Here is a 16,411-nt window from a genome sequence, read left to right as displayed (position 1 = left end):
GCATCGTCCATTCAGATTTCAGTGGGCATGGGAATATCGAAATTGGCTGCGGATCACTAAAAACATTTCGCCAGTTGGAATGATTCAAGTTTCTTGTGAGACCAGGTGGATGGTAGTGATTCGTTATGCCGTCATCTAGGCAGAAGGCTGCTAGAAACATGCACCTCGTCACGGATGCCAGCCGATGGGGACATAATTTTGCTGAGGGGAACCTTCACCAGGGCGCATGGTAGTAATCGAAAGCACCGTGACAGTTAAGTGAATGCTTTTTCGGACAACCTGTATCATTTCATGCTTGATGTCTTCTCCGAAGACAACATGACCTCCTGCCACCAGGATAAGTGTCAGTGTTAGAAGGTTAGTGTTTAAAGGAGCATGAAAGTGAACCCAAGTTGATGTCTTGGCCACAAGTACATGTGATCTCTTCCTGATGAAACATACTTTGGACAATATCGGACACCAGCTACTACAAGTACACAAACCACCGACCAATAAATTGCGAGAATGGCCTGACCTGTGCGAAATGTGGTGGCGTTTTGAGCATGCGACGCGATAAAAGAATTATGTAAGTTGAGCAGAGGTGAGTGTGGAATCATTTTAGCGACGATCCGGGCTGCAAATGGGAAAAAGCACTCTCATAAGCGACTTTGACGAAGGGTAAACTGTTATCGCCCAGCACCTCGCGAACGGCGAACTGGGTAGCCTGTCCCCGTGCCACTGTCGTGATCATCAGTGCGAAGTTGCTGGAGGATGGTGAAACGACGAATAGGCGACATAGTATTGGACATGCACGCCTCTTTCACAGAACCTGGAGTTCTGAAGTTTACCCGCTCTGTAGAGCTGGCCGGTGATATGTGGCACACCTGATGATGGCACAACGCTGGTATAGCCACAAGTCGTTTCGGAGCACTCCGCTCAGCACAACTGGTTGAACGTGGAGCTCCACAGCAGCTGTTGTGTTGATTTCCGGAGGTGCGCCAAGATACTGTTAAGCAGGTAAATGTTTTGGTGTATAATGCATGACTTGATCGCATTTGGTGGACTTTTTTTTTTTACACTTAAGCAGTTTCGAGTGTAATGCTACGTCATCGGAACTTGAAATTTGAGTACGAAGAAAAGCAATATTAGTATTAAATATTAACAGTTGTAAAATATAAAAAAGTGCAACAGAGAAATGAATAAAACTGTGTCCATTATCTCTTTACAGAACTAACATGTTGTCATTTAGAGGTCTTCGTCGTCACTTAAAATCTCTAAGCACACGTTTCTGCACTTCTGAACTTCCGAGGTTAGGTATGTTCCTTGTTAGTGTGGCAATGGAAGGATATAGGTATTCTGCAATGTATAGCTTTAACAATCCACCCTATGATCTAATGCATTAAATGTAAAAAAAATTATTTCAAACACAAATTAAAAGCATATCTTCTTTACAACTCATCTACTTAATACATAAAACTGTCTCAGTCCACCATAAACGATCAAGAAATTTGTGAATGAAATAATGTGGCTCTGTTAACATACAAGTAAAATTGGCGAAAGCAAAACAGAAACAGAACCGCACATCCTGACTGAAAGATTGAGGGTGAAAAGTAAGGGGGCGTTACTGGTGTCAACAGAGTGTACCGCGAGTGAAACCAATATGTTTGTTTCTAAATCACACAGCGCATACCGTCGACGTCGTCGTTTGCGTCTATATTTCCAATGCAATACAGATACAAGGATAAATAAGGATACGAAATCAAACGAAATGCAATTACTTTGTAGCTAGTCACTGGTCTCTATGGGTTTCGTATAGAAAAGTACTCGTAAAATATCCTTGACCTATTTTCGAAATTTTACCATTGTGAGCAAGTTTCATCCTGTATATGCCAGTCGGTGAGTGACGAGGCTACACGGAATAACTTAACTGTACATATTCCACGGAACCAGTGGTGCAAGACGAGAATCTGTTTTAAACTACGACGGGGAGTATTTATTTTAATTGGTTTTATGTTTTCAAGCATTTTTTTATACCGTCGAGATGCTTGTACGCCTATCTTGAAGAGGAAGATGGCTTGATTTCCTCGAAAAACGTCGATAAAAATGTGAGCCGTATCACTTAATTCATGTGAGTGGGGCAATATTCATTTTAAAACCACCACCTCGCTTCCATTGTCAAAGTATGTGTAAACTTATGACTCTTCGAATGTGTGTTGTTTATCCTGTGGCGCAAAAGTTGTGAAGTTAGGAAGTTGGGTGTTGGGTTGCATGCTGAGATAGCAACCACTTGTGTGAAAGAGCAAACTGCCTGACGAGTAATTGGAACGGAAAATAAAAGCATTCCAGTCCAACAGAGAAAAGCGTGTAACAGCGTAACTCGCTACGTTGCTTTAGGAGACTGATCAGTGCTCTACACGCTACTAATGTGGTGTCACCGCCAGACACCACACTTGCTAGGTGGTAGCCTTTAAATCGGCCGCGGTCTGCTAGTATACGTCGGACCCGCGTGTCGCCACCGTCAGTGATTGCAGACCGAGCGCCACCACACGGCAGGTCTAGAGAGACTTACTAGCACTCGCCCCAGTTGTACAGCCGACTTAGCCAGAGATGGATCACTGACAATTATGCTCTCATTTGCCGAGACGATAGTTAGCATAGCCTTCAGCTACATCATTTGCTACGACCTAGCAAGGCGCCATAGCATTTGATATTATTTTATATTGTGGTTATAACATGTACCGTCAAGAGAGATGTTCTACAATTGTGGATTAAAGTTAAGTATTACATCAACTACGTATTTTATTTGCTATTATTAATTCCTTTAACTGTTCCAGACCTCACGCCAATCTGCGTGAGCTTAACGCGTGCCTTTCGGCTTCCTCTCATTGTGACTTGGCTGTCTTGCCAAGTCACAACAACTAACAAGTTGGATTTTCACGTTTAAGAGCTACACTATGTTTGACGAACGACCACAGGTACGAATATGAGTCCTATTGTAATGATCACACGTACTGTGGAGGACAGAAGGGATGGCAGAAGTGTAACTGATACTTGTACCCACTTCGCTGAAGATCAGATTCCTACCGAGAAACTTTATCGCCTAAAATGAAAAAAGAAGTAAAGAAACACTGGACTACAGCGCAGCGAAAAACAAGCTGAGAGCAGTTTCTTAGAAAAGTCTTTCTTATTACGTATCGATAAGCGAGTCTCAAATCTATCATGTGGCTCAAAGAATATATATTCAATGCTCTCGTCTGTTAGTGAAGTCACTTCTTTGACAGTATGATAAAGCATATCTGCAAGATGGATCAGATACTTACAGGGTTAAGTTCAGTTCGAGTAAGGCCATTGGGACAGACACTTGCTAGTGCTTAGCTTCCTCCCGTGGTGGCTGCGGGCAACCGCTGACATCTTTCTATTTCTATAATTCAGATGTTATTGTCCAACGTGCTGCTGAGATGGGCATTTTTAAGCTGCAGTATTCAGAATTTCTGGTGAGAACGTTGCCTGCCAGCACTACATGGGTTTTCAACTTTGCAGGTCTATTTTCATTATCCCTTGTGCAGTCCATGTCTTTGATATAGAAATTATTGGTATCTGCCGTTCGAGTCGCCAGCGGGTGTAAGTTGTTTTCCATTTTACTTTCTCGCTCAGTAAACGGTATTACGGTGGCTTGAAGGCATATGGCGTAAATCTGTTTGTTTTTGGAAAGATGTGGAATTGTATTTCCATGTGGTCCATTCGAGAACCTTCATGCATTTTCAACCTTACAAAAGACGCTGATAATTTATTTTGATTTTACACATACATATTTCAGTACTTTTGAAATATCTACAGTGTTGTTCTTTTAATTAATTTGCCTTAAATATCGCTATTAGTTACGAGTATTGTAACACACGGCCCGACTGCAAAAACTTCGTATATTTGTAGTGAACTAAAATAAGAACGTTACCTTTCGTCTCAAATTAATAAAAAAGTGGTGATGAGAAAATACGTTTTTATAACAGGTTTCGCATAACAGCGAACAAGGTGACAGAACCAGAAATTATGACTGGCTGTGGAAAGTATGGTACACAAAAACTATCAGCACACATTCACTGTTAATGCTACATATTATGCAGAGTACAAGATTCTGAATATATCAAAGAAAGTGCTGCAATATGTGTGGGATGAAGAAGGCACTTTCTGCAACATCTCTTCTCAAGTACGTAAATTAAGAAGAGCTAAAATATCTAAAAGGTGACACAGGGGACACGACGAAAAGCAAAAGAGAAAAGCTGAGCGATCATTGGAAATTATCGTCAAGATTTCTTCACTAGCAGAAACTGTGTTCGAATAATGTGGTCCAGAGATGAAGAAAAGCAGACTCTCAAAACTTCAGTTATACTTACACATTCGTTTTGAACAAAGTAGAATACTGTTTTTGTAGGGTTTAAAATTTCAAGCTGCAAGCGTGGCATTTGGTAGCTGTTTTGCATGGGATAATTCTCGAATGGCATGAAACAGGCAAGGGACACATCGCAGTGTCAGCAGCACGGAAATTATCAATAGAGGGTGATTCCAAAGCTTTGGCGGAGGTTCCGATAACCAACAAATATACCTCGTAGTCAAGCACAAGGCCCAACGAGTCTATCCTAACCACTATCGGACTGGTATCTTGAATTAAAGAAGCAATTGCAGTATAACCGTAGGTGATGATCAGTTTCAATTTACAGTGCGCACTAGATGCATGCGTCCAATACACAAAGTGGCAAAGGGATGCATGCGTCGGAACAAAGTAACGGACGCCTCTGATTGTACGCTCTTGGTACGTTGCGCAAGCGTCTGCCCATTCCAGACACGTCCAACACTGTTGCGCCTGCCCGAGTTCTGTTCTTGTGGCTGTTTAATTCCGCGGATTTAAATACAGTGTGGAACTAAATGACTGTTTACACTTCCTGAGTCCAATTAATAAGTATCTACACTTCCTCACAATTAATAAGTATAACCTGAAAACAAAGTGAACAAAAAAAAAGGTCACGTTCGTACTTCCAATTGAAGGAAAGGGGGGATTCTGGGGCCCTTGATGTGCCAAAGCCGTACTGGTTCCCTTCCCAGACTCTTTTATTCATAAATAGTTTACGTAGACAAGAGCAAATAAAAGAATACGAAAATCAAGACCCAAATGAATTACAGACATTGGCTGCGAATAGGCATTCATTTAAATCAATGGGAGTAGTTGAAAACTTATGCCGCGTTGGGATTCGAATCCTGAAGAGATCAGCGGCCGTCTTCGCATTAATTATGTGTACAGTATATTAAGGGGAAGAAGACCAATGATCTCTTCTGTGAGGATGCTTGCCACGCTCGAACTCTTATGGGAATCGGCGAAATGCCGCAAGTAATGAGAATAATGGGCAAGGGGCATTACATTAGTAGTTTGTGGTTGACAGTTCGAGTCTGGAGGTAGGCGTGTTAGGAAAGTCCGTGCATTTGCGCTGACCACTGTGTCCGGGTAGCTTGGTAGTCAGAGCATCTGCTTAGTAAGCAGGAGACCTGGCTTCAAATTCTGGTCCAACACAACTTTTCAGTTTCCTCCATTGATTCAAATCAGTGCCTATTCAAAGCCAATGTTTGTAATTCCTTTGTGCCTTAACTGATAATGCTGCTGGATATAATTGTGTGTTCATTTGGACTTGCCCGAAAGCGCAGACATCACATATAAATACGAAAATCGTCCTTCTAAGTGAAACACCGGCTTTCACTCTTGAGTAGATATCCCAAAGCCCTTAAAAATTTGGGAAATCCATTTAACTTCAAAATATCGCGCGATATCTAATCACACAAACGCTCACGCGATTTCACTGACCAATATCCAACGTAAATGAGTTATCCTTCCACCACTTCCTTTTCATACGTCTGTAGTGTTGCATGTTTAGGGGAAGAAACGGCTGCTCTCATATTCTTGGGCTACTGGCTGTCAATGCCAAGCAAGAAATAAGTGTTCCGTTTTCAATAGGTAAGTTGGTACGTGTTCATCAACTTAGCTTAATGTAATCTCCCATGGATTTCATCAGAGACTGGAAACCATGTGGTATAATTTTGGATTTCGATGCAGAAGGTATCTTTGTTATCTGGGGTAAATGAGCCCAGCAGCAACGGTTCGTAGTGTCGCCATTGGTGTAGCATGTCTGTATTTTCTATTTTCCTTCGCTATCATTGGCCCTAAATGATGAAGTATTTCTTCAAAATTACGAATACATTTATAAACAGAGTACTCCTCGGCAACTGTACGTTTTCCACCGCGCTTATACATGGATTACTCAAAAGGTATGAATTATTCCAATACTTGGGTTCCATTCTACGATTTCATTTTTCTATGAAAATACATTGGGTCCAGAGACAGTGCTGCTAGCAAACCGGACATGTTGATCTCTCTAACAGTGTGCATGGTTCTATCGAGAAATGAATGGAATGACGCATCAGCACATGTCATGAAAGACGCATGCCCCTCCACTCATGCAGCCTCTTGCATATGAATCATAAACAGGCGCCGTGGGATTTGCATAAAGATTGATTATATATTTTCATTGTTTTTGAAAAGGAGTTGACGCATTGCATTTTATGGTAGCCTGTGATTATTGAATATCATTTTATTAAGAAGGTGCTCCACACGAAATTAACAAAAACTTAAAACCTATATTAATATTTACTGTGTCTTTGTGTCAAACACCAAAAAATACACCAAAATTGAATCGCATCCGTTGGCATACGCAGCGCGAGCGATAGTCCAAGCCAGTTTCCCCTTGCTGCTTTGAAACTGCTCGAACTCAGGAATTGTAATGATAACAACAGTGAAACTATTGATCGCTTCATAATTTGAGCATTTTCAAGCTACGTTTCATGTATGGCTCGTGCTATCTTGCTTGCGCCAATATGTCAGTTTCTTTGCATCTACATCTAAATCTATAGCTACATGATTATTTGCAATTCACGATTACGTGTCTGGCAGAGAGTTCATCGAACTGCGCCTAAGCTAATCAGAATCCCTTTGAATTTTCTATGAGTTGTCGAGAAAGAGTTTCGTTGTGGAAACTATCAAAAGCATCTCGCATTGAAGTTCGCGCTAAATTTCGAGCTTCTGTGAAACTTCGCCAGTCTTGGGGAATACGCGTTCTTTTAAATCTGGTATGATTTTTTCGTTGCTTATGCAATAGCGTCCTGGATTGGTTTGGGTACCAAGGGGGATCAGTACCAGCTTCTATTCATTTATTTGAAAACGTAGACACCATCTCTTAGGAAGGCGTCAAGCGAATTTTTATCTGCTTTATAAAGTACATGTATTTTGTGTTTATTTTTTGTGAGTTTGGATGTTACGGTATTCATTACAGCTTCTATAACCTTGTGGTCACTAATCTCTGTATATGTCATGATGCTATGAGGTCAAGTATGTTTTCGGTACCATTTGCACTACGAGTGGGGTGAAGTACTTCTGACAGCAATGAACACTCTACCAGAAACGGTATGTAATCTATCCTTTCTGAAAACGGTAGGTCTTTCCCTATAAAGTATACCCATATTCAGTGGAGTTCATACATCTTACATTACTTTACTTTTTGTAGGTAGACAAGTGCTGATGACAGATTCTGAAAGCAATGACTTCAGCCGAAATCTGCAGCTGTTAATTGAACCCACCTAGTGAAGACTTTAGCCACAGGCTGTTGGAGACAGCTAACGAATATGCAGCAAGAGTTACTACTGCCTTCCATTGCGCCACAGAGAGCCCTTCAGCAACCCGAATTTCCCCCAGCCGTGCATGTGACACCGAGAGCATGGCGCAGCAAGCGCATCCATTATGTGACGTCAGGCCCGGCGCAGTTGAGCTGAGTTTCCCACAAAGGCGTCCGGGCGCGACAAGTAGTCGTGCTTCTCAAGCGGCCTCCTACTTTACCAGGTACACTTGTCGATCGCTGTTTGGTGCGCTGCAGAATCCACAATCGGGATACACTGCTGGTGGTAAAAATTTCGAGACCACGAAGATAGCTTGCGAGAAACATACAAGTAGCACAAAACGTAGTACAGGAATTGACAAGCAAATTCTTAGCATTTCAGTGCAAGCGCATGAAGTACGAGTAGGTAAGAGTAAAGCCATCTACATTCTGCAGGCAAGGGAAATATACAAGGCAGGATTCACTTTCGAAAAGCACCTTTGAATGTTGTTTGTTTGTAGGGAAATAGAGTTACACCTCGTGTAATATGAAGAAACGTCTACCAGCACGTGTCGGAATCCGGTAGTTGCAGGATCGTAGCCTACAGTAGAGTTTATCGGTCTGTGATACTGCTGCATGCGTTAGCCACGATCCGTGATTATCAAGCGAATACGTGTTCAGTTAGGTCATAAGCATTGCTAAGCAATATCCTAGAGGCCCCGTGGGACTAGCGCCAGAGAGGAAATACATACTCTTGGCTTGGACGTATAGGATTACACATGTACATCATGTCCCTTGAGTCAGGAAGTGACACTGTTTCAAGCAAGAGAAGTACACACGTGGGCTACGAAGGGGGCGGGGGGGGGGGGGCGGGGAGAGCATGATGTCTGCAGAAAAGGGACTGACGAGCACAGCGACCGTTATTGCGACAACACAGAGATGCATGCCTACAGTGCTGCGCCCAACAACATTCGACACAAGTGTTGCACTATGTCGTCTTTTCGCATGAGTCCCTGTTCAGCGTAGAGACTCAGGACGGGTATATCAGTCTGTGGAATCTTTGAGGAGAAAGAACGTTGCCAGACTGCATTTCTGATGGTCTTACACTTTCAGATCTTCAGGTGATGCTACTGGGTGTTACTGAGTACGCCACATGACCACCTCTGGTTCACGTAATCGCTAATATAGACACCGGACGTTGTAATCCTTACGTTTTAAGACTGGTTGCTGTGCCATGTCTTCTAAGTCTCCATAACGTTACTTTTCAACAAGGTAATGCAAGATCACGTGTTACTTGACCTACCTCGATGGAGAGGATTTGCGAATGTTACCCTGGCCAGTAAGTTTTCAGCTATCTCACTCATTGGAAACACCTGGTCACTGTTTGTCAAGAGGCAGGGACGCCACTGCTAGTCAGCCACTATGAATGACGAACTTCATAGTATTGAACACTATGGAATGACGTGCCAGTATCTATGAGCTAAGCTCAAATGGTTCAAATGGCTCTAAGCACTATGGGACTTAACTTCTGAGGTCATCAGTCCCCTAGAACTTAGAACTACTTAAACCTAACTAACCTAAGGACATCACACACATCCATGCCCGGGGCAGGAGTCGAACCTGCGACCATAGCGGTCGCGCGGATCCAGACTGTAGCGCCTAGAACCGCTCGGCCACCTCGGCCGGCAAGCTAAGCTCACTTCTATTCGGTGACCATTCTGGTCAGAGGCATTGTTGCTGCTGGAAGTGGAAATTGTGTGTACATGTTACATTTCATGTAAAAAATTGATTTCGTGTGCTACCTACTATAATTTTTATCACAATCATTTAACAATTGTCTTTTCTATACTTCCTGGTGCTACATTTGTGTCGGCCAGCAGTGTATATACGCTGAGCCAAAGTGATGAACGTACTAACGCAAATTTTTAAGTCTCTCTTTCAGTTTTTCCAGCAAAGATGAACCACGACAAACTACTTACTGATAATGAAGCACATTGCAGCGTAATGGACGGTGACGTGCTCTGTGCATGTACAAATCACTGGTGACTGCAATCGCATTTGACAGATGTCAGTAGCCAAGTGATCCCCTATACTAACTGCGTCTGTTTATTGGTCAGGAGCGAAGATAATACCAGCAATACGGCTACAAAGTAGCCACAAGAGGTACGCATAAAGCGTCTTTGACTTTCATAAAAATAATTCCTTTATGACAAGCTGGTAACATTGGCGTAAACCAAATTAATTGTCAGTTCGTAACTGTGTTCGTGTCTCAATGATTTCCGATAGAAATATGGCACTAGACAAGAGGTAGAATTTTGGTAATTACTCGCATAGGCGTTTATAGCATGTACGAATGTAAGTGCCCACCGCACCGGATTTGTTGTCGTATCCTCAAGCTAAAAGAATATTCAGTACCTTGCTTCTAGGTAATTTTCTTTTACAGTGTACACTCAAAGGCAAAGAAAGATCGCTCTGGTACTTCAGAACATATATACAAGTAAAATTTGATAACTACAAGAGTATATGTAATTTAAAAGAGAAAATAGTGTGCTAATAGGTGCAGCGGCAAATTTCTTTTCTACTTAATTTGTATCATATTTAAACTTTTTTTGTTACTATGTTAGGTATATTTTTAATTACGAAGTAACATAAAACAGGAAAAAGGAACAAAATAAAACATTCTATTGAAAATAAAATAGGAAATCCTTACATCCTTACATAAAAGACGACGCTACGGGTTGAAGCAGTTGAAGACAGGATTGAAAACTGCTGTTGTTGTGTAGTCAGAATTACCTGTAGAAAAACATCGCAGGGGAACAAGTCACGAAATGCAGAGCAATAAATTACGACTTGAATGTTCAAGAAGAGAAATACGAAAGGAGACATAGGAGTACCATTACTTATGAGTTACATGGAGGATGCTTCCAAATTAGAAACTGAGAAAAACTTTTCTCCATGTGTAAAGAACATTTGGAAAAGTCCTAATTCTAAGAATGCAGCAGTAGCCTTCTCTGTTGAAAGTTCATTAATAACCCTAAAGCAATAATGGTTGAAGTTCTTCAAAACTGCAATTGTATGAAAAATCAAGTTGCACTGCGTAATGATAACTTAAAAAAAAAAAACAAAAAAAAAAAAAAAAAACTGGCCAGGTGCGAGCAGGCCTCGCGCTGTATGGATTCCGTACAAACTTACGTATTTGTGTAGTAGACAGTTCATCCATCCCCGGAATCGAGAACCTCCACGATTTTTGCCTGTTAATGGCATTGATACTGGCAAGACATCGATCCCGGTAATGTCAAGGTTTTCGAGAATATTTTAGGTTGTTTGATTCGGGGGAGGGGCCAAACAGGGAGTTCATCGGTCCCATCGGGTTAGGGAAGGATGGGAAAGGAAGTCGGTCGTGCCCTTTCACAGGAACCACCCGGGGTTTCCCCTGAAGCATTTACTGAAATCTCGGAAAACATAAACCAAGATGGCCGGACGCGGGTGTGAACCGTCGTCCACCCGTATGCGAGTCTAGTGTGCTAGCCACTGCGCCACATCGCTCAGTAAATTTAAGTCTCAAGTCGGGTAAGAAGTGACAGAAATATTTTCATGTGATAGAATTACAAATTAACAATTTTCTGATTTTTTTTCCTTTACTTGTACTGTCAAACTTCGCTTATTGCCAAATTTTATGATTCTGGAACAGTGATCGATAGATTTTGATCAGTGCATCTGCGAGTATCAAAATACACGATATAAATGGCCGTATCTTTTGACTGCATTGACTTCAACTGAATTTCAACTTCATTCGTCTACCCACTTCTGAGGGAAAGGGTAAAACCCCTTTCCCTCAGACGTCGGACGGACAGACAGGCAAACTGACAAACGGACAACAAAGAGATCCTATGAGGGTTCCGTTGTGATCCTATGAGGGTTCCATTTTCACCAACTGTGGGACGGTACCCTAATAAAGAGCAAGTTAAAAAAAGGAGTGGTTAAGTGCCGGACTAAAGATGCAAAGTTCTGGGGTTCGAGGCTAGTCTTAGGATTTTTCCTGTCGTTTATTTCTTTCACAGCTGGAATCTATTGTTAATGTGAAAACGCCGATTTGCTCCGTAGTGTGAAGTCTACATAAAAAAAAAATGGTTCAAATGACTCTGAGCACTATGGGACTTAACAGCTGTGGTCATCAGTCCCCTAGAACTTAGAACGACTTAAACCTAACTAACCTAAGGACATCACACACATCCATGCCCGAGGCAGGATTCGAACCTGCGACCGTAGCAGTCGCGCGGTTCCGGACTGCGCGCCTAGAACCGCGAGACCACCGCGGCCGGCCTCTACATAAAAAAATAGGACGAATTTAAGGACCTTTGGAGTGATGAGAGCTTCCCTTTTTTTTTTACTGGTAAGATAAAGAGAGAATAATGCTTTCCTAGATTTAGATACTATTTCCACATGGCGTACTCAACAGCAGCTTTTATCAGATGTCGATAAAAGGAAGGTAATGGCTGCAAGAGTATTAAGAAGCTGATTGTACCAGGTTACCAGTTTAATCATGAACCTCCGGAGCCAGTGGTGTTTAAAAATCCAACGTAAATATTGCGTAACGACATGAAACGAGAACACGTCGTATCAGTCGTAGGGAAAACGAGTGGACTGTTAGGTTTAGTTGGAGGAATCACGGTATGGGGCTATCTGTCAAGGAAGATTCTAGTTGCACAAGTTCTACAGTTCTGCTACAGTGTGTGTGGACTTACCGGTATAGGAAATGCACCAAAAAAATTTTCTGTTTATTGCTCAGTGTGTGGAACTGCGGATGAGACAATTGACCTTTTTTGTGAGTTGACTCACTCTTTATGAAGGGTGAAACGGAACAGATTTCAGTAGTTGTTCGGTTACACCTCCTGGGTACTTTCAAGGGAGACCCAGGTCTCCGGCTGCTCGTTACAGAGCTATTGCATATCGTTTGATTTCGTGCCAGGATTAGGCTTTGTATCTGTATTGCACTGAAAACAGGACAAATGTCGACAGTTGCGCTGTGTGTCTTCGTAATAACTTCCAAAAACACGATGTGACGTCTGTATTAAAAGAATTACCTATATTTTTCATACGTTGATAATTTTGAGTCGACACCTAAGTCTACTGCCTTTTGCTTTCCGTAGGAAACACTTCCAACAATATAGGTTGTATTTTATAGAAATACGATGTGAAATGTGTTTTCCGACCTCCATCTAAAATTAGAGCGCTTTTGAGTTCTGTTAAGGATGATCTTGGTCTGCTTAAGGCGGGTGTATATCGCATTCTTTGTAGCTGCGGCATGGCATATATTGGTCAAACTATCAGGACCTTGGAGGACCGATGTACTGAGCATAAACGGCACACACGATTACAGCAGCCAAGTAGATCTGTTATTGCCGAACATTGCTTGGATACTGGTCACCCCATGTTATATAATAACACAGAGATATTGGCATTATCGTCAGCTATTGGGACAGTGTTATTAAGGAGACAGTTGGGATTAAATCAGCGAGCAACCTCGTTAACAGGGATGGAGGATTTTGTTTAAACTCTGTTCGTAATCCGGCTCTCTCCCTTGTCAAAAAACAGAGGGACAGAGTCAATGCTACCTCACCTGCGAGTTCGTAGTCTCACTATTGATAGTTCTGACTTTGGTCATCTTTGGTGGCACTAGTGTTCAGCGTGTGTGTTCTTTCCTGCATCAGTCCGAGAACCGAGGTTTTAAATTTGCACGTATGTCGTTTGTCCGTTAAAGTTTGCCTTGAAAATGTCGGGGTGTTCTCCCGCCCAAATATCGGCGGTCGCTGAAAGTGTTACCTGGCTGAATTCCCAGAAGTTATTTGAAAGTTGTATACGGCAGGAGAAACTCAGGTCTCAGAGAGAATAATAATTAATTCCCTCAAACTTGCATTCAGTATTGCACGGTAATGTATAGGGCTTATTTTCCCTGTAGTCTTAGTTACACATTAAAATGATACCAAGCAGCTTGGATACCTTTATTGATGAACAAGGATTCCGGCATGCTGGCGTAATCGCAGGGCAGCATCTTGTGTTATCAGTACGATGGAAAAAACAGCTAAAGTTGCAAATTTCACTTTTATTTACTTGATGGCGAGATTCTGGTCCCGAAATTTGCGACTTTGGCTGGATGAACATTTGGCTGCCATGCACCACTTGTACGGGTTCACTTCATGCCATGGAAGAGCTGCAGCACGCCGCTATACTGAAATATTCCCTCAGCGACGGCAACACATCACAGCGAGTAAAACAGTCAATGTCCTATCCCTGTACACTCAGCCGTTATGATAATGACCGAAATTATGAACAATAATTGTAAGGGAACATTTTTACATTTCTGACGAACTCCACTCTACACTGACAAACCCGACGGAACTCACTGTAATAACAGTGTATGTGTTTCGTCGAGTATTGTTGCATTGTTCTCTGTTTCGTGAGCTACTTTACGGTTATCGCATATGCAGGCTTCTTCATTGTAGTGAAGGTGTTTTCACAGAAAAAAAGGTTATTACTATGGATGGGGAAACGATATTCGCGTTCGAACGGGACGCGTTGTTGGAACTATCACGTGATAGTAGACTCACGCAGTGCGAATGCAAGGAATACGCAAGAATCTACGAAATAGTTCACCACTACGCTATAGCTCCGTTTAATATTTGACCATATCGTGAACCACTGGACTAAACAGCATTATATTCAAATATTGGGCAACTCTCATTGTGATTGAACAAATTTGAGAGTTGTTATACAGGTAGGTTCGCATGGATATGTAAACATTTATACTGATTCTTAAGTCAACGTAGAAGACAAAGAAGTAAAAGCTTTCTTCCTAAAACTATAACTTGACTAAACCCAGGACGATCTCTTATTTGTTTGTGTTGGACTAATGATTTACAGAGTGGGTTACAACTCACCAGTTCAATCCTAGTTTACATATTAAAATAACTAGTAAAAACGTAACCAGATTTTTGTAAGACCGTAACATTCAGATGAAATATTACAGAAAATTAAACAAGAATCAGATGCGACATAGCAATAACGTGGCTGTAATTTGTATCGTGATAATGAATTACATCGGAAAGATCCGTCTTGGAAGTACTGTAGTACCGTCAGACGTCACTCGTTCGCCCAAGGAGCGAAAGTTCGAGAACTGAACAGACTCATAATTGCAGCCTTTTATTTATTCATTAGGTGCTGTTGTCAAGCATGATATGCAAACTAGCAGATATTTCAGTCGATGTTTCAAAATTATTTTTATTACTAAAATCCATAGGGTATTAAAAATCACCAAGACATGTCGTTGTGATAATACCAAGGAAAGCCACTAGATTGTAGGCCAATCAAAAGATCGAACATGACCCGAGATATCCCAAACTGTGACGTAAACTGTTCGAACAGTTCGAGTCGTGTTCAAACACAGCCCTAGTTACTGTGGTAACAAGTCGAATAAACCATAATTACATTATTATTTAGTCGTGAGCCACCGGATATCGTGCGTCCCTTGTACAAAAATACCCGTAAGGTTTCCCTCAACATCCTCTGAAAGTCTCTCGATGGGGTTCTGATTCACCCTATATATGACTGACGAGATACATCACAATAAAAGATTTTATAAATACACTGAAGAGCCAATGAAACTGGTACACCTTCTAATATCGTGGAGGGCCCCCGCGAGCACGCAGAAGTGCCGCAACACGACGTGGCATGAACCCGACTAATGTCTGAAGTAGTGCTGGAGGGAACTGACACCATGAATCCTGCAGAGCTGTCCATAAATCCGTAAGAGTACGAGGGGGTGGATATCTCTTCTGTACAGCACATTGAAATGCATCCCAGATATTCAACAATGTTCATGTCTGGGAGTTTGGTGGCCAACGAAGTGTTCGAACTCAGAAGAGCGTTCCTGGAGCCACTCTGTAACAATTCTGGAACGGTGGGGTGTCGCATTCTACTGGACGTATCAGTCCTCCCGTATCAACCCAACTGTACGCGCTCCACACCACTACAGAGCTTCCACCAGCTTGAACAGTCCCCGGCTGACATGCATGGTCCATGGATTCATGAGGTTGTCTCGATGCACGTACACGTCCATCCGCTCTATACAAATTGAAACGAGACTCTCCCGACCAGGCAACATGTTTCCAGTCATCAACAGTCCAGTGTCGGTGTTGGCGGACCCAGGCGAGGCCTAAAACTTTGTGTCGTGCAGCCATCAAGGATACACGAGTGAGCCTTCGGCTACGGAAGCCCATATCGCCGATGTTTCACTTAACTGTTCGTACGCCTAAACTTGTTGATGGCCCAGCATTGAAATCTGCAGCAGTTTTCGGAAGGGTTGCACTTCTTTCACGCTGAACGATTCTCTTCAGTCGTCGTTGGTCCCGTTCTTGCAGGATCTTTTTCCGGCCGCAGCGATGTCAGAGATTTGATGTTTTACCGGATTCCTGATAGTCACGGTACACTCGTGAAATGGTCGTAGGGGAAAATCCCGTCTTCATCGCTACCTCAGAGATGCCTTACCCCCTCGCTCTTGCGCCGACTATAACACAACGTTCAAACTTTCTTAAATCTTGACAACCTGCCATTGTAGCAGCAGCAACCGATCTAACAACTGCGCCAGACACTTCTTGTCTTACGTAGGGATTGCCGACCACAGCGCCGTCTTCCTCCTGTTTACATAACTCTGTAGTTGAATACGCATGCCTATACCAGTTTCTTTG

The sequence above is a fragment of the Schistocerca piceifrons genome, chromosome 4 (genome assembly GCF_021461385.2).
Source record: "Schistocerca piceifrons isolate TAMUIC-IGC-003096 chromosome 4, iqSchPice1.1, whole genome shotgun sequence".
NCBI classification, from domain to species: Eukaryota; Metazoa; Arthropoda; class Insecta; order Orthoptera; family Acrididae; genus Schistocerca; species Schistocerca piceifrons.
The sequence above is the reverse complement of the archived record's forward strand: the minus strand, read 5'-3'. Positions refer to the sequence as shown.